This window comes from Rhinolophus sinicus, linkage group LG06 (genome assembly GCF_036562045.2).
Source record: "Rhinolophus sinicus isolate RSC01 linkage group LG06, ASM3656204v1, whole genome shotgun sequence".
Taxonomy (NCBI): domain Eukaryota; kingdom Metazoa; phylum Chordata; class Mammalia; order Chiroptera; family Rhinolophidae; genus Rhinolophus; species Rhinolophus sinicus.
In genome coordinates this window covers 111379783-111399480 of record NC_133756.1, presented here as the reverse complement: position 1 = coordinate 111399480, position 19698 = coordinate 111379783, and the positions used below count along the sequence as shown (strand labels likewise).

Genomic DNA, 19698 nt, shown 5'->3' with positions numbered 1-19698 from the left:
GAGTGTTATGTATAGTGAGAAATTTCTGCATTAAAGAAAAAAAGATTAAGTCATGGAGAAGACAGAATCTGAGCTAGACCTTGACAGATGGGTAGAAACTACTGTGTTTCCCTGAAAATAAGACCTAGCCGGATAATCAGCTCTAATGCGCCTTTTGGAGCAAAAATTTATATAAGACCCGGTCTTATTTTACTATAAGACTTGGTTTTATATAATATAATGTAATATAATATAACATAACATTACATAACATAACATAATATAATATAATATAAATACTGGGTCTTATATTAATTTTTGCTCCAAAAGATGCATTAGAGCTGATTGTCTGGCTAGGTCTTATTTTCTGGGAAACACGGTAGTTAAGAGGAAAGGGAAGTAGAAGGTATTTCAGTAGGTGGCATGAACCCAGAGCAAGAGGGGAGCATATGCAAGATGTTTGGAGAAAAGGGCACATCACAGCTTGACTGGGGTGCAGGGTGTGTGTCAAGGAAAACGAGAAGACTGAGGCAGTTTGGGAAGGAACAAGGATGCCAAGCTAAGGAATTCAAATGTTATACTTAGATAATGTGAAGGCACTGAATGTTTCTGCACCCAGCAGAGATTCCGTGCAGGTAGTAACTTCTGTTTCTGAGCCTAAGGTGTTTGCATGTTGTGCTGTTTGTAGAGCCTCCGAATTTCCTGCAAGAAGCTTAATTAAACATTCTAAAGGTCTCTAAAGACATCCCTGCTGCAAAGCAAGGGGCTTTGGTTGAGGCGGTAGCATACAGACTTAGATTTAACTTCCAAAATCTAGTCTGTATCCTTTATAAAACTCTCTCAGCTCTACTCTCTGGAGAAAGTATGGGAATTATTTATACATCTGAGATTACGCATTACATCCTTGGTAAAACAAATCAAACAGACAAATAATTTCCTCTGTACAAACATAAATCAATTGTAGATTAGTATCAATCTAATCTTGATTAGTTTGATTTTGAAATATTTGGAGTTTTTGTTTAGTCACGTATCAAATATGATAATCTTTTTTTTTTCAAATATGATAATCTAAGAACCATGTTTCACATCAATTTGCTTTTGTCTAAATTTCTCAAAAAGAAAAACAAGGAAGCAGTTAAATCTTGCTCTCACTTTTCATAATCATGCCTTCTAATCATCATCTCATTTCCAGCAAAAGAAAATAGATTACCTGTCTTGTTTTCCTTTACTTCATAATGTTTTGACTGAAAAATTCCCCATTAGGTTATATATACTACCATAATGACAGGTTTTTGCTTCCTGTTGCATTTTGATTTTCTAAAGAGCAGTTAATTATAAAAGGATTAATTTTAGTAATCTTCTTAAAGAAAACTGTAAGCATTATACAATTATTTTTTATAGTTGCATCATTTGTCCTCAAGGTTCATTACTGGTGAAATATTGTTTGAAAACATGAAAGCTGGGTATAAGCAAAACTAATATTTGATAATAGGATTAGAGAGAAAAAAAAGCCCCAGCATATTATTCTTAAAGGCAAAGCATATTTTATGAAAGATTATTTAAATTGTCTTTTGAAATAGAGGTCTTTGGTATTATGAAATTTCAATTAATTACTAAATGCTCAAACCCTCTGTAATTAGTGTGATATGGGGAAAATGGCTTGGATTAATTAAACTAAAAAAATCTCGGTTTCAAGTTTTATAGGTCTTCCCTTAACTTTAATTTGGATACATCCATATTACTGCAGAAAAAAATTTTTGACTGAAACCTGTTTCCCAGTCTTGACTCCAACGTGAAGCCCTGGGTGTCCTTGAAAACAGCCTCGCTGAACAATCACTTCTGTGTTGTGTGATACAGGGAATGGCCAATACAGTAAATGAAAATAACTCTGATTCCTTCTAACTCTACCATTACTTATATTTAGCTAATGAAAATCAGAAATGGGAGTTTCCCACTTCTCAAACCATATTCCATTTGATTATTCAGTATACATTTAGGACTAACCTTGAGACCAGTGGATAGCACAGGAATGGCTCTATTTTTAGTTCCCTTCCAACGTGACCTTTCTTCAGCTTTTGACACTAAACTTTCCTTCATATCAGCACTGACAGTAGACCTTTCAGTGATGAGGGAAATGTTCCAATTTTTGTGTTTTCCAATATGGTGGCCTCTAGCCACACATGTTTTAAGCACGTGAAATGTGGTTAGTGTGACTGAGAAACTTAATTTTCCGTTTTATTTAATTCTAAGTAATTTATATTTAAATAGTGTGGCTACCATAGTGGACAGCCCAGTTCTAGCATTCCTTTCTCTCTTGTCAAAGAGTATACAGTTTTTTGTTTCTTCTTTTACCTGTCTATTCCTTCTTAATTTCCTTAAAAGAATCCTCTTATTGGCTTGCTTGTAAATAGTGTTTCTAAAAATTGTATCCCTGGCTACTTTCTCCTCTCACTCCTTTCTTCTAACTCTTCCTTGCAGAACAACGTTTCTTCTTTTAAGTATCAGTTTAAATGGTGCTGTCTGATCTCTCCATCCAAAGTAGTCTCCTACTCCATTATTTTCTATCCCAGTCCCCCGTATGTCTTCCTCATGAAACTTACCTTATAATAACATTATCTTATTTGTTTGTTGCCTATCTCCTACTAGACTGTAATTTCTGTAAGAGTGGCAACACCTTATGCCCCTAGCACCTAGCACAGTGCCTGGCACATATTAGGGCCCCAGTATTTGTTGAATGAATTAATAAATCAATAAATGGGTGTTCTTATCCTTTTCCTATTGATGATTCACTAATCTACATCTCCAGCCCTGATCACAGTTTCCTCTGCTCCAAAGTTCTGTTTAACTGCCTAAGAATGAACTCATTATCTTCCTCAGACTTTTTTTTTCTTTTATTCTTTATCTGGTTAGTGTTTCTGTCTAGTCTTGCACTCAGAAACTTCTGCATGGCCTCTCCAGTGATTTTCTAGCACTTCTAATCCTCCAACAAATGCAGTCAGTTTTCCCTGAGAAACACCTCTCCAGTCATCCTAGCATTGTTGCTTTGGCGCAGGACGCCAGAGTCTCCCACCTGGACCTGCCAGGGATGCCTGACTAGGCTTCTCCTCATAGTCCCTCACTCTGCGATCTCTCCTTCATACTGTCCAAGAAATACAATCATTTCATCCCCTTGCTTTAAAGCTCCCATTGCTTCTCTACTACCCAAGAAATGAAATCCTCTGTGCTTTCTTTTGTGTGACATGTGAGGCCTTCCTGATTTGGGCTCCGTGGACTCTTTCAACTTCAATTTTCCACTTGTTCCTTACATCCTCTCCTACCACACAGAACTCCCTATGTGGCCCTGACGGCCAGGTCTTTCTGTGCTTTTTCACGTGGTCTTCCTCTGCTTGGAATGCCCATCCCCAGCTGAGTGGCTTATCCTTCAGCAACTCTCTCAGGCACAGTTAGCCATCTTCTGGGTGGTGTTCCCAAAGCATTTTATTTTGGGGGCATTATAGCATTCATTACTTAAAAAAAAAAAAAAAAAATTGCATGTCTGAGTCCTATACCAAGTGGGAATCCTTTAAGCACAAGAAATATATCTTATTCAACTTCCTGAAGAATGATTTATTTCTATGCAGTGGATAAGAGCCTGACTTTGGTTTCAGACACACATCTAAGTTTGAAACTGGGATTTCTATTTATTAGCTATGGGACCAGTCATTTTACTTCATCTTGCTGAGCCTCAGTTTTCTCATCCATAAAATGGGAATAATGGTACATACATCACGTGTTTTTGTAGTAAATGCAATAAAGTAAACATTTGCACCATACTAATAAAAAAGTTGTTGGTCACCCATAATATTCATTCAGCGAATATTTATTGAGCACACACTATTTTCAAAGTATATGCTATTGATGAAGATTATTATAACATAGGCCTCGTCCTCATAGAATTTATAATCTAGTGGAAAAAATAAGACAAAAATATAAAACTGTAATTTAATAGAAAATATAATAAGTAATAACAAAGATACATAAAACGGGCTATGACGGCCTAGAGATCATTAATTTCTGGATGGGGTCAGAGAAGGATGGATGAAAGAGATTGTATTTAAATTACACATGAAAATATGGCTAGAATGAAATCACTCAGCATTACAGGTGCTGTGCAGGGCCAGATACAGGTTTTATGAGGTCTGAAAGTTTTACAATTTGGGAGTCCCTCTTTGAAAAAAAGCGTATATTACATGTATAACATTATACTCCTTCAGTGTTCTATTCATTTGAAGTGCTAGCGCCTGACATCTAAAAATGCCGAATAAGAATCAGCTCTCTTTCCCCGGCCTCTGTGTCCCTCGGACCCAGCAAAGTACCTGGCACAAGGTACAGAGGCTTCAAATGGCCCATGCAGCTAAGGCGCCCCAGAGTTTCAGGGTAGATTCACTTCTAGTGTTGTGCTTGGTGCTGGGAATGTGATTATGAATACAGTTCCTGACTTCATGGAACTCTCATCTTTGTGGGACAGGGAAGTATGTAAACCAAACTAACTAAATAACAAGCACTAACATGAACACATCATTCATAAACATTTGGGATAAGGTTACAACAGGTAGGAGAGCGGTGATTTGATGCAGAGATATACGGGGAGTAGGAGGATGTTTAATGCCTAAGAAGAAGCATGATTGAAGGAAGTGAGAGAATACGTGGTATTTGGAGACAACTAGGTATTATCCTGACTGGAATGTAGGATTCCAGGAGGGTTGCGGTGGAGACCTGGAAGCAGAGGCCAGATCAAGAAGATATAAACAGAAATTCAGTGCACAGGAGAACAGAGCACAGTACTTGTTCATTCAATGACAAAAATGTATTGGGCTACACACTGGCTGGGCCATGGACAAACAAAGCTACACAAGACACAGTCTCTGCCGCTGAGAGGTTTATACTCTGCGTTAGGAATTCAACTGTGTCACCACACCCCCAAAAGATATGTGGAAGTCTGAGGTGCTAACTGCCAGCACCTCAGAATATGACCTTCTTTGGCAGTTAGGTCCTTGAAGATGAGGTCTTACTAGAGGAGGATGGGCCCCTTATTTAGTCAGACAGGTCTTCTGACAAGAAGACAGCCATGTAGAGACACAGACACACACAAGGAGAATATCATGTAAATATGGAGGCAGAGATAGGAGTTACATGTGAGCTGCAAGCTAAGAAACACCCAAGATTGCCAGCAAACTACCAAAAATGAGGAAGAGGCAAAGCAGGACTCCCTAACAGATTGCAAAGGGAGCATGACCCTGCCAACACCTGGCTGTCAAACTTCTAGCCTTCAGAATTGTGATACATTTCTGTGGCTTAAGTGGCCCAGTCTGTGATAATTTGTTGTGGCAGCCCAAGGAAGCTAATGCACTCAGATAGGGACTACATTAGGCAACGTACAGACTGCTGTGAGCATAACCTGTTTATCGAGGAAAGGGGTGGGGGGGTCACTAAGGCTGATCTGATATCGCCGACTGCTGTCACTTTAGAAAATGGATCTGAAGTAAAAGCCTAATAATAATTGTAAACGGTAGCTATCACCAGGCGCCTCGGCATTGACCTTGGTATTCAGGTGACAAGACTTCCCATAAATCTCATTAAGTGAATTTCAGAAGTTTCTGCACATTGAAGATACATATATATGAATTACTATAGAAAAAATGACAAAGCACTAACATGAATGCATCATTAATTACCATTTGTGAAATTCATTTTCAAAAATTATATATAAGGAAATAGGAACACCTTACTAACCTTTAGCTGTAGATGAAACCTTACAAAGTCTTCCTTTAAAAGAAACCTTCAGCTGTTCTCATCTCTCTGGGTATTGCAGCTGTTGGCTTGTACAAATATATGTCACTGTAGCTTTTCCTCCGATAAGCTCTATTTTCTGCTAATTCCAGGGAAAGCTTCACATAACAATTAATTGAGCCCTGATGGATTTTCTGATTCCTTTTTCCTTTTTTTTTTTCTCATCAGGAAATGAAGTGTAAGATCATTGCTTCCAATCCTGGTGTTTTCAATTGAGAAATTTTCTTTCTTTCACTGACCTACTTTCTCCTGCCCAGATACCTGCCCTTCGAAGTAGAAGTTGGTTCAAAACCTTCTGAGGCATGGAATTCTTAAAGTTATTCATTAACTAGGCTCTTCACTCATGGTGAAATCTGAAAGCCAGCTTTGGACACTGACGTTAACACAAAGTGCTTTTAAAAGAATTATCAACATTTTCTTCCCTGAACAAACGTGCAAACTCACCTCTTGCTGCACACTAAAAAATACTCTAGATTTTGATCACATCAAAACTCCTTGATTTTCTCTAAATTGCTAGCTTTTCCTCAAATACTTGCCTCTTTCCCTCCCTGGTCCTTGCCTGTACAGTCCCCTCTGTCTGCAGCTAGACAGCTTCTTCCCTTTTGTCTGCTTGGGAAGCTGCCTGTCTTTGTTCATGATTCTTTGAACATTTGTTCTTCTTAGCTCCCTCTAACACGAGCTCCTGTAGGATTTTATGGCCACAGACTCATATATGTACTCTCCTAATCATCATGCTTTATCCATTTAACAAGTACCCATTGAGAATCCACTATATTTTGGGAGGGCTCCACTGGGGCTGGGGCTATAACCATAAAACAGACAGTTTCTGCCTCCCAGGAGTTTACAATAGAGTGTGGTATAGCAGAAGAGTAAATTGGCAAGTACAAGCCAGCCTTCTACCATGATAATAATTTATTTGCATGCTTGCCTTTTCCACCGGACTCAGATTCTTGAGTGACATATTCACTTGTGAGTTAATATATGACATCTGAAAAGTGCTTGCGAAGTCTGAGCTTTCCTTTCTCTACTCTTGTGTCTCCAGAACCTGGCACAAAAACATGCTCAGTGAATGACCGGGAAATGCAAACATAACAGACATCTCTGTCTCAGTTGACCCTAAAGATCGGTTTTGATAAAAGGAAGATTGCAACACTGGGAACCAAAAACAAGAAGGAGGGTGGCTAAGGGATGAGAGGATTTGGTCTGGGAGGAGTGGAGATGAGGCACCAAAAACACCCCAAGTGTCCATTTGCTGAGTGTGAATCCTGTTCTATATAAGGCCAACACAGGATTCTTGCCAAACCTGACTAGCTACTGAAGGTTACATAGAAGGACTTCTTGTTGTCAGACAAGAAATGGCTTCAGGGTATGTCACAGCATCAGCATCATACAGGGCAAGATGCTTTCTGAAAATTCACATCGCATCCCACCATCTTTCCCCTAAAAACAGTCTTGTGTCCCCATGATCGCTCCCTCTCCTGGCAAAAGAAGCCCAGTCAAAACAAACAAAAATAACCACCAATTAAAAGCTCTAAATGAATCTGTCTCCTTCATCCCAGTATGTCCACACCTACAGTAGAGTATCACTGTTGCTGACCTGATGCACCTTGTGTATGACTCACAATAGTGCCACAGTCATTTTCATCTGGGTTTCTTGGTGCTTGAATGTGTCACTTAAGTCATAATCCTTACCTCTTAGCATGAAAGTCACATATTTCTAGAAGGGCAAGTGTACCTCATCTAAGTCTCAGCTAGAGGATAAAAGCAGATAAGGCGTGAGGAGGTGAAAAAAGAATAACAGGAGGAATAAAGACGCTTGTCATTCTCACTCTCCTCTGGAAAGAGAGGAGTCATGAGCCAGGAAATTAGGAGCTTGAGTTCTGGTCCCGACCTTGGTGTGGCCTTGAGAAACCTCTTGCCTGTTTCTAGCCTCAGATAGTCTCCCCCTATGGGAACTAGAGAGTTGGACATTATAATACGTTAGATATTTGGCAACTTTAATTTTCATGTGCACCCCCCCTTTTTTCCCCTCAAATTGAGAATGTCCCCAAAGTTAAAACTAGGAGAACACTGTAAGGCAGCTCACCACAGAGACATGTGTTTTGCTGACATGCAAGGCCAGGTCATGATAATGATATCTGCTCTGCAAAAGCACTATCTAAACAAGGCTTGACCTTTGAGAGCTGTGCTGAGAAGGACATTTCCCAACTCTTGAAACCAGCCCACGTGAGCAGGGAACTTCTTGTCTGAAGAGGGTGCTCTTTCCCTTCGAGTTTGGTAGTCACTTGATAAAAATCACTGAAACTACATCTGAATAGTGCTACGAGTTTTACACAAACCAGCTGCTTGTTCTTTTGTTCTGAAATTACATAGACATGAGATCGGTGAACTATGGCAATTTTCAACATTCTGTCACCCTTACTATACTCTGCGTCTCAAAGGCAGGAATTGGACTTTTTTCTTCTTGATTTTCTCAAACGTCTCACCTGAGTGCTTGGCATGTACCGGACATTCAGAAAATGCTTAGATAAGTAAGAGGTTAATAATCAATCAAATCAATGACCGAGTGAGTGAATGAATGATGGTGCTTGTCTCCTCCACAATTCTCCTTGAATAGTCTAATTTTCCATCTGACAAGCAGGCACATCTACCAACTGTCATCCATCAGTTAGTAAAAGTTGCTGACTGACATCTTAAAAGCGTATTTCAGTGGCGTAAACATTTACCAGGACTGGAAATCAGCAGAGAGATTAAATAAAGGATAAAGACCACTGGCTGCTTTCTGGTAATAGAGGGACATCTGGCCTGTGGCATCAGATATGGATGTGCTCTTTCTTTAAACTCTCTTATAATTGGCCAGAAGAAGGAAGTAAACAGAAATCCTAATGGAATTTAAAGGTCTCTGAGGGATTAGCAATACATGCAGAGAAAAACACCAGATTCAGTTTAGACGTATAAAGATGGATGTATCGAGATGAATAATCTAATGAAGGCTGACCGAAAGCAATCCTCATGATTCCCTGCTCTCCACAGCCATACCACCTCCCAAGTCACAGCCAAGGAAGGTAAAAATAAAAATCATTCCTTATAAAAGGTTCAGTTCAAGGTCAAATGCAATGTCCAGTAAATATTCATCAGATGAGAATAAGGCTGTTTCTTGTCATCTGATGGATGAGCAACAAGAAAACTCTCTGACCACAACTTCTGTCTAGACTCATTTTTTGTGAATAACAAAGACAGGAGCGAGAAAGACCTCCTCAGTCCATCAGACGGAAAGACGTGGTTGGAATGTCTCCTACATTTCTGCTGAGGCAGGATGGCCTGCTGATGAGAGTATGGGGTTGGGAGACAGGCATCAGGGTTGCACAAGGCTCCTCCCCTTCTTAGAGACAGGGTCTTGGGAAGCCACTTAACCTTCTAACAGGTCTGTAAACAAGATAAATGATTCTTACCCAGGCTCCCTTACAAAATTGTTATTGGGATCACATGGAATAATATCCATGCGATGCCTTTGTAAATCGTGATGCACTATACAAACATAAGCCTAATATATTCAGGGTGAACAGCAAAAAGGAGAAGAATAAAAAAGGAAATGAATGGAGAATATAGAGTAAAACAGCAGAAAGAGAAGGAGGAAGTTTATGGAGAGAGGGGAGGAGAGAAGAAAAAGATAGAAAATAAGAGGGGCCAGGGAAAGGAGTTGGGAGAGAAGGGGGAAGTAGGAAACAGCAGTGGCAAGGGAGGATTTCAGAGTTCTGCCACATAGGCAGAGAACAACCAAACAAACACATCAAACAATAAACATATGGAACAGCAGAGCTGCTTAGAGCTGGGATTTAGAAAATTACATCTATGCAGAGACCACACAGTTCTGATAAGCATCTGGAAGACTCCATCAGATGGCCTTTCCAGAGGACAGAGAGTCAACCATGAGTAAGCCTCCTCATTATAAATGTTTAAATGCCAAGCGCTACTTAATTCATGTTGTTCTAGTGTGTGCTCAGCTCAGAAATACACTCAGACAGATTTGTAATCCTTGCTTGTGCAACCACTGATGACGGCCCTTTCTCATTGCCTAGTTAACCCTACTCATTGTTTGGAGATTTCCCTGATCTCCCTGACCTCCTTCACAAGGTCAGATTCTGTATTATAAGCTCTCAGGGAAGCACAGGCCACCTTTTCACAGAATTTGGCCCAGTAAGAGATTTACGTTTGTTTGTGTGATTATTTGATTAATGTCTGCTTCTTCCCACCAGAATGAGGGCTGGGTTAGGGTCTGCATTAGGGTTAGGGTCTGACTAATCATCATATTTCCAGTTGAATTTATTGATTGATCACCAAGGGGCCGAAGTCAGCAAGGACAGCCCTCATACTAGAAAGATACTAGAAAAAGGGCAGTATTCAAAGAGGGATAATGGTACAAACATGTAAAGGAGGTTGGTGCTAGGACTACAATTAGGAGGTTTGTAATTGATAAATCTTTCTGACAGTTTGAGTAACTAAATCCTGTCATGGGACTATGTTTCCTGTATTCATTTTTACTAGCCTCAATTTATGACTGAATGCTTTTGATATTTCTGTTTGGATCATTCACTTTATTAACTAGCTCTTCAATGCCAGCTCAGTCGACCCCATGGGTAATAGTATTATCATTAACATTAATAATTATGAGTGTTCACTGAGAGGGGCCACTTTCTAGTTGAATGTTCTACAGAATGCTGTTTCTTGTATGTTTAATTATATAATAGTGAGGAGGAAGTTTACTCACAATTTACTTTGAGTCTTGTATTAAACCAATTTATTAAAATATAAAAGGGTTTTCAGGGAAGTTATGCAAGGTGATGATAAGTAATTATGTATGTTGGCATTGAATTGCGCACAGGAAATAAGGAGTGTTTATATTAAAAAAAAACCGTAAACAAAATTCCCTAGTGAAATCTGTGGTATCTATCCCTCAAAGATAAATTCCAGCTGCGTGACATTGAGCAGCCTCAGTGTGCGAGGCCACCATACAGGGAAGCCCAGCAGCTCTGGATAATCAGACTCCTGACCTGTCCCTTCCGGGTTTCTTCCAATTCCCGCAAGGTAAAACAGATGTCAACGGTCCTGAAATTTTATTCTTCCCCGTCTTTTAATTCGGCACATTTGAAAGTTAGTGAAATCACATTAGGTGGTCATTCTACTTTTATTAACTAACATTCTTACATGAAACTGGATTTTTGACAATGACTTTATAGTGACAAAAACCTCCTAAACCTCCCAGAAATCATATTGAGCTCCACATTATATTTCAATGCCTTACGGTGCCCTCCATGTTGACCAACCTGTAATAACAAAACACATATAATGTTGAGGAGGCAGGTGAAGGTGGTGATTTAGAAATGTGAGTTGAAGTCCCAGTTCTACCACTATTGGCTGTGTGACCTGAGGCACTTCTCTAAACCTCAGTGTCTTCATCTATAAAGTGGGATAATATGCCCATATACAGAAATAATAATTGTCATCAGAACCAACTGAGAACCATATAAAGCACTTACAAAATATCAGCTACTATTAAATATGCAATAATTAATGTTATAGTTTTAGCATTTGAATACAGAAAATACCCTGTGTGAACTTTACAGTCTGTGTCTTTGAATTACCTGCTGTCATGATGCAGTGCTCTGTATTCTTTATTTTATGTCTTTCCTACTTTCTACTATTTAAATAATCCTTTGTTCTGTGGACTAATAATGATAGAAGTTCATAAAAGTCTTTACCTAGAAAAACATAAATCTAGATTCTCAATGCCATCTCACCAAATGTTTTTCGCTATTTTACTCGAAATTCCAATTTGAAAACTTCTATCTGTCCTATACAAGAAATTGGACATTACTTCAACAGCAGATGGCGTGAGAAATCCAGGCCCTGAGAGATAATTAGAATCTCATGTGTGGTAGCCCTTAAATATTCCCTAACTCTGCAGCCTCAGCATTTTTTTTGAACACTGATAAATTTTGGGCAATCTTTAAAGTTTGCTGTAATGACATCTTTTATATTTTCAGCTCTACACATGTAAGGAAGAAAGATTACAAGGCCTGGGAAATGATGTCTTATAGAATAAGGAAATAGAAAAAGGAAGCAGTAGACCAGTAGAAATGGAGCTAAGAAAAATGAGCTGACAGTTCAACCAGAAGCAGAGGTGTAGACTGCAGGGACACAGGAGAAATGGAAAGCAAATACATGATGGCGAACTGGGGGAAACAGAACTGGGGTTATCTGCTGCTCTGATCATTCCTTAAGAGTCCCCTGAGGTTTAAGCTCTAAGGTCTGTCTCCCACCTCCCAGGATGGAGGAGGGGTTTGTAACCACCTTTAGTTCTTCCAAGCAGCTAGGATGCTTCAGCACAGTAGGAGGTGACACATTTGAACCTAGGTCTCTGGGATTCTCACCCAGAGCTACATGAGAGGCTGGTTTATCTTTATTGGACTATAAACCACAAGCAAATATGTTTTTTGGGGGGATAGAGGGTAAGGGGAGATTTAATTTCTTTCAAGCATTTCTAAAAATCATCTAGTTGCTTGTCTCCTTAATTTTCCTCTATTCTCCCTAAATAAACCCTTCAGCTGGCAGGAAAGTGAAATAAAGAAGAAGATGACAACTATATATATATTATTTTAATATATTCTAAAGATACACAAAAATCCTTTCCATTTAACCCAGCTTGTCCCTCTGTTTCGGAGAAGTCACTTAAGTTTCTGTGGTTAACAAATAGCCACCACAATCTTGAGAAATGAGAACAAAGTGGGAGGTGTCACAATACCTGACATCAAATCATACTACAAGGCGATAATAATCAAAGCATCATGGTACTGGCATAAAAACGGACACTTAGATCAATGGAACAGAACAGAGAGTCCAGAAATAAATCCATGCCTATATGGTCATTTAATCTATGACAATGGAAGCAACAATTTGCAGTGGAGTAAAGACAGTCTATTAAATAAATGATACTGGAAAAACTGTACAGATACATGCACAAAAAGAAGCTGGATCACCTCCTTATGCCATATATGAGAATAAATTCAAAATGGATTAAAGACTTGAATGTAAGATCCGAAACCATAAAACTCCTAGGAGAAAATATAGGATGTAAATTTGCAGACATTACCCTTAGTAATGTTTTTACTGATATATCCCTTCGAGCAAGGGAAATAAAATAAAAAATAAACACGAGATTACATCAAACTAAAAGGGTTTTTCACAGCAAGGAAACCATCAATAAAACTAAAAAGCATCCTACTGAATGGGAGTAGATATATCAGATGTGTCAATGACACATCTGATAAAGAATTAATATCCAAAATTTATAAAAACTCATTCAACTTAACACCAAAAAAATAAACAACCCAATTAAAAAAATGGGCAGAGGATATGAACAGACATTTTTCTAAAGAGGACATACAGATGGCAAACAGACACGTGAAAAAATGCTCAACCTCACTAACCATCAGAGAAATGCAAATAAAAACCACAATGAGATACCACCTCACGCCAGTCAAAATGGCTGTCATCAATAAATCAACAAACAACAAGTGCTGGTGAGCATGTGGAGAAAAGGGATCGCTCGTGCACTATTGGTGGGATTGCAGATTGGTGCAGCCTCTATGAAAAACAGTATGGAGGTATCTCATAAAACTGGAAATGGAACTACCTTATGACACAATAATTCCACTCTTAGGTATCTAGCCAGAGAAATCCAAAACGCTAATTCGAAAAATTATATGCACCCCTATGTTTATCGCAGTGCTATTCACAATAGCTAAAACATGGAAACAACCGAAATGTCCACTGGTAGATGACTGGATTAAGAACTGTGGTACATTTATACAATGGAATATTACTCCGCCATAAAGAAGAATGAAATCTTACCATTTGCAGCAATATGGATGGACCTAGAGAACATTATACTAAGTGAAATAGGTCAGATGGAGAAAGACAAATACCATATGATCTTACTTATATGTGGAATCTAAAGACCAGAATAAATGAGCAAACTAAACAAATATTCTCAGAGATATACGTAAAGAAAAAACTGAAGGTTGCTAGATGGGAGGGGGGTGAGAATAAGAGAGAAGGTGAAGGGATTAGAAAGCACAAATTGGTAGCCACAATATTGTCACGGGATACTGACAGTTTGGGGAATATAATCAATAATGTTTTAAAGATTTTATAGGGTGTCAGATGGGTACTTGTCCTATTAGGGAGATCACCTCATGGGCTGTGTAGATGCCTGACCACTGCGCTGTACACCTGAAGCTGAAGCTGAATAATATTGATTGTCAACTATGATTTAACATATATATATAGTCATGGGATATGGAGTACAACATAGGGAATACAGTCAATGGCATTGTAACAACTATATACAATGTCAGAGGGGTAGTAGATTGGGGTAGTAGATCACTTTGCGAGGGGTGTAAATGTCTAACTATTACATTTTTTTGTACACCTGAAACTAATAAAGTAATTCTTTCAGTGGTTAACTAAGGCTCAGACTTTTGACCAGTGACCCAAGCAACTAACAACCTGAATAAAACTTTGTTTCCAAGTCTGAGAGTACTTCAGTGTATTTCTCAATATTCCAGGGCCCCTCAGTTACTCTGGGAAACAATGCTTGGCACTGCTTTTGCGTGGCAAGGTAAGGAAGTGTGTTGAAGTTGAGCATTCACACGGATTACAAATCCAGAGAGATGGTTGGGTCTGCTAGTGTGTGGTTAGCGATGACTCACGCCAACGAGCTGCTCCTGAGGGCCCGCTGTCTAGGTCCCAGTGGTCCCTGGGCTCCATGTCTGGAGATGTTCCTATAAGTCCAGAAGCCAAACTTTTAAATCTTTAAAACTGACAAACCTATAAAATGTTAGAGTTGGAAGGAATCTAAGACACTTTATTTAACTCAGCTTCCTAACTTTGTATATGAGGTAACTGAGATTTGCTAAAAAAAAATAAAATAATAATTACACAGTAGGAGGTGACAGATTTGAACCCAGGTCTCTTGATTCTTGGGGTCAATAATGCTTCCAGTTTTGATAGTGACTGTATTTTGGAACCAAAAATCTAAGCACTTACACTAAGAAGACTAAGTATTAAGTCAGCACCATCCCAGGATACATGGTAGCTGTTAAAAAGCTTCTCTCATCAAGGCAAGAGGAATTGGGTAGAGAATACGAGAGCCAATGGTTCCAGTTGGGGTCCTGTTTCCAGAATGTTCTGTGGAAAGAACACCTGTTCAGGCCCAACATGGGAACACCAGAGGCTCCCTGGCCCCAACGGTGCCATGGTCTCAAGAGCCTGGATAGGTCTTAGAGTGTGGAGAGGGGTCTATGTGTCAAACAGAGTTTCATGGCTATGCCTATAGAGACAAGCCTGTCCCACCAAGAAAGAATGACAAATGATATCACCATAGACGAGTTAACCTGAGAGAATGGGTTGTCTTTGATGCATTTGTTTATAGACAGGACAACTTTTTGGTTCTCCTTTGGATACTCACAGACTACTGGATTTGGGAGAGATTTTTGGTTAGAGTTAATTACACAAATCATCCATCCCTTAAATAATTCCCTCTATACTATTCTTGAACATGGCCATCTAGTTTCTTAAGTGCTACTCATAAAGGGTGGTCAACACCTTCCAGGGAAGTTATTTCATTGATGTGAAAAAGCTAGTTACTAGAAAATTCAGCCTTTGTGTTGTTGCTAAAATGATCTTCTAAGGTAAAACAAAGTGTATACATTCTCCTGGATGAAAAAAAGCTGTTTGAGTAGCGAAATATACTTGTTAGTTTTTGCAGTGTAAGCCAACTCCTTCTAGATTTTTGCACATGATTTTCTTTTCTTTCCTTTTTTTTAAAAATTTTATTTTTTTAACCTCTGCCTTCTTCCAAATACATTCCTCAAAACTTAATTTGTGACATCTCCTGTAAGAATCCTACCTGGCTTCCCAGAGTCAATGATTTTTAACCATTTCAGTTTTAAGTCTAGTGGTTACCTCCATGTTGCTAAAAATATGCTTTTACTAGAGTATTTCTTTAATTTCTATTTTGTTCCCAGAATTACCTCTGTTTCCTTGAGAATCATTTCTTTTTTTCTGTGAATATGTGTTTTAATCTTATTTCTGTCATTTCGTGGGTTTTGTTAAAATCTTTGCTGACCCACGGCTATCTGCTCATATTTAAGAATGAAGTAGTAGAAATGCTGCAGGGGATGTTGTAGATAAGAGTACTGAAAGGCTGCAGGTTAGGTGAGCACACCTGAAACTGTCCCTGTTACTGACACACTGTGAAGGGCTTTGCTGCGTGGGCAACACGCAAACTAGCTTTCCTGGGTTCCTCAGAAGAAATTGTATTTCATTAGAGCAGAGCCTTCATTTCCTGCTTGGTAGATAAGTACTTGTAAGTACGTGGCTGGCAGCGGTTCTGTATGCAGGGGTGTGTATCCTGAGTGGGGGCCTCTGCAGTCCTATTCTCAGACTCTGCTCTCAATTCCATCTGTTGTCACTATTCTGAAGTCTCTGCGTTTCCTGGGTTCTGCTAGGCAGATCCGCTTCCGTCTGAGCCGGAGGCTCCTCCTTACAAGGCTGCTGCAGTGTGGCGGGACTTTTTGTGGGTGACCTCCCTGGAAACATAGCTCTAGGAGATGACATTCACATAGACAGACTGCAACGTGAAAGTCCCCCCTGGAGTCATATAGCCCACGGCCCTGCCCCTGCAGATGATGGAAGGCTGGAACGCCTTTGTTCTGTGCCATCAATCTATACTTTTAGACGTATACAATCTATACATCTAATCTACCTGCTGCCTGTAATCCAGAAGTGCAATGAAGTCTTTTCATTTTGGATGTCCTCTCCCATTTCTAGTTTGTTCCCAGAATTACTGCTGTTTCCTTGAGGATAGTTTATGGGATGGTCCCTTTTTTAATTTTATTAGCTCCTTTTTAACGGGGTGTCAGGAGGAAAAGGAGATGAAGGAGTGGGCCAGACCCATCAACTTGAACCTGAAGCAAGGAGCTCACTGCTAATGGGGATGTTTCTGCATTGCTATGTCTGGCATACTTATAGATGATTCAGATATCAATTTAAAAAACAAACAAACAAACAGCAGTAACATTAGGTAGACGCTCAATTAGACAGTTCTGTTGTCTCCCTGGATCAAATTAACTGGAAATCTGAAAGATTTCTACTTATTTTATGTCAAGCAAATAGCAACTTAGGTGAAAAACATGAACACGGGTCCTTTTAAAGTACATTCATTTAAAAAACAAATCTGACGTAGTTGCTTTTCACAAAAGCATTAGAAAAGAGAGTTTGGAAATAATAAAATTTCCAATTTCAGCTGATTGCCTTCCTATACTCAATAGTCTAACACCTTAATGGAAAACCTGTTAAAGACCCTTTGGAATATGCAAAGTGAAAAACAACTTTCTCACTATGCATTCAGTGCCAATGGTTATATGCCACATTCTCCTATCTTATGGTCAGCTGCACACATATAGCATGGACTTTAGTGTTCTGGGCTTCGTAGAGAATTACTGAAATATTCCCTTCTAAATATTTGAGGAATGCAAAATTATTTCTACTTCAAATATTTTATTTTACATCCAGAACTGTTTTACATAAATAAATACAAATGTGTGTATTTAACAAGCGTTCAAAGTGGATCTTCAAACTAATTGAGGTTATAAAAGTAAAATTTTTGTTTGTTTTCTTAGAACACTTGGACTAAGTATACATTTAACTAGTACTTGCTGAGCTTCCAACATGCACCTGCTACTTTTACAGAAAGTTGGTGAGTCCTGTGCTATTATCCCTTTTGGCTGAGGAGGAAACCCATGCTTAGAGGGGGAAGGTCGCAGTAACAACAGACGGCAGAGAACCAGAATTTGAAACCAGTTCTCTGATTCTAGAGTCAGTTTTCTTTCATGATTGCAGGGAACAGAATATTTTTCTGAGTGCATTATTCACTAAATAGAGGCAAACTACTTTATATCAGTTGAAACAATGGACACAGCTGATAATACTTTTGTTTTGTTTCGTTTTTTAGAGAAGCAGTCACTCCTGTGTTTTGAAGCCAGGTTAAGGCCTTCACATTTTGGGCTTCATTTTAGCAATGAATTAGAATTACTGATTGTGTTTATCACAGAGGTCATTTCATTCAACCGGAAAACAACGCAAAATGCTTAAAGAATGCTTACTGGCAAACTGCTAATACACTTTGGTGAATAAGAAGAAAGAACAGGTTTGGAAATAGCTTTAGAAGGAAATGCCATTATTTAGTATAGCTAGAGGAAGTCTTACTGCTAATGACCAAAATATGGAATGACAGCTCCTCAGCCAACAGAGATCTTCATAGGGAACAAGAAAGGTGAGGTAGAGACCAGTGGAAGCTCAGCCCCCAGCCCTTCACCTCTACCACAAACAACACCTCAGACACTTAGCATGCAAGTGGACCTCCAGAGCCATCCCAAATGATGGGCTATTAATTCTGTTTAACGACTTCTAGGCTTAGAGTCAGTTGTAGTTCTTTATCATTTTTTACCCTGGGAAGTTCTTCACTATGTCTAACTTAGCATGAATGTGGTTTATGAATGTGGTGACAAGCTCAATAAAGCCTTTTCATGCCACATTATAGGGGATGGAGTTGTACAGTGGAGTCAAATTTGATTTCAAACATAAGATGTACTACTTTCTGTGTAAGTGGTCTGGGAAATTATTTAATCTCTTTGTGTATCAAAATTTAGAAAACAGAAGGCCTGTTTTCATAAAACTATTTTGGAAATAAAATCTGATAGATTAATGGATGTATGGCTGACTGGCTGGCTGGACAGGTGTATGGAAAGGTGGATAGATAGATAGATAGATAGATAGATAGATAGATAGATAGATAGATCCATCTAGCCTGCCATCTATAAGCACTCAATAAATGTTAGTTTCTTTTCTCTCCCCTTGAAGGAAGATCCATGAATTTATACTATACTTACTTCCAACAAGCTGCACATTTTGAATATGATCTCATTGAGCACATCATGACGCTCCCTTCCCTGTCAATATAGAATCTTAACCTTGTCAGTGTTTTCTTAATAGAATGCTGTCCATCCCTTTGTTAACTCTGGATGTCCTTTCCTTGGCTCTTTCCACGTACCTGGTGTGACATGCAGAATTCAAACCTGATCACAGTCCTTCGGAGGATGTGACCAGCAACTGAGTTTTGTGGAAAAGTTTTTCTAAAGTAGGCACTTTCCTGAAAGAGGAAACTGAGGGGAGTGGTATGGAGAGTGCGGTTGCAAGGCTGCACCCACTTGTAACGCAGGTGCTGACTCATGAACATTCATTCTCAAGTTCAATTGGAGAAGGTCCACAGGCTGGAGAGACTATTTCCTCTTGTGCGTTTAAGTGGTCTCTTTGTCTTGAACATTCTAAGATACGTATACACATCCAAAATTAAAGAGCATTTCTTATTCTGGTCCTCGGTTCTTTGTTTTGGAGCCGAAGATAAGTTGATATGTAGAAAAGGCTTAGATTATTCTTTGGTGTGTTTAATAAGCATTTAAATATAATCTTGGTAATTGAAATATTTTTATATAAGTATTAGCAAGGCAATGAAGCAGACTCAAACAAGGTCTGGATTGCTTTCACAAATGATTATTACCCGTGAGTACAGGAATATGGCTCTCCAAAGTATAGTGAAGACACCAGTCCTTGACGGTTATAACAAATCCTTTCTTAATATAAATGAGAAATTCTCCTGCCTGATAAATTAAGTATATATTTTGTATAAGAACAGCAACAACTACTGTAACAAACACATATATAATGTCACTACTTTTATAAAAAATAATATATATGAATTTAGTTCTT

At 38.9% G+C, this 19698-nt stretch overlaps 1 protein-coding gene across 19 annotated transcripts in view; it reads right to left on the bottom strand.

Annotated features, from left to right (window-relative positions):
• Positions 1 to 19698, bottom strand: part of DLG2 (discs large MAGUK scaffold protein 2) — a 1902684-nt gene that overhangs the window by 356869 nt on the left and 1526117 nt on the right. The window contains exon 1 of one of the 19 annotated variants that reach the window (XM_074335677.1): positions 5752 to 6055. The exons of the other annotated variants lie outside the window; for them this stretch is intronic. The gene's annotated coding sequence lies outside the window, so the exon portion shown is untranslated. Of the gene's footprint in view, positions 1 to 5751; positions 6056 to 19698 lie in introns of those variants that run through there. 19 annotated transcript variants of the gene reach the window in all.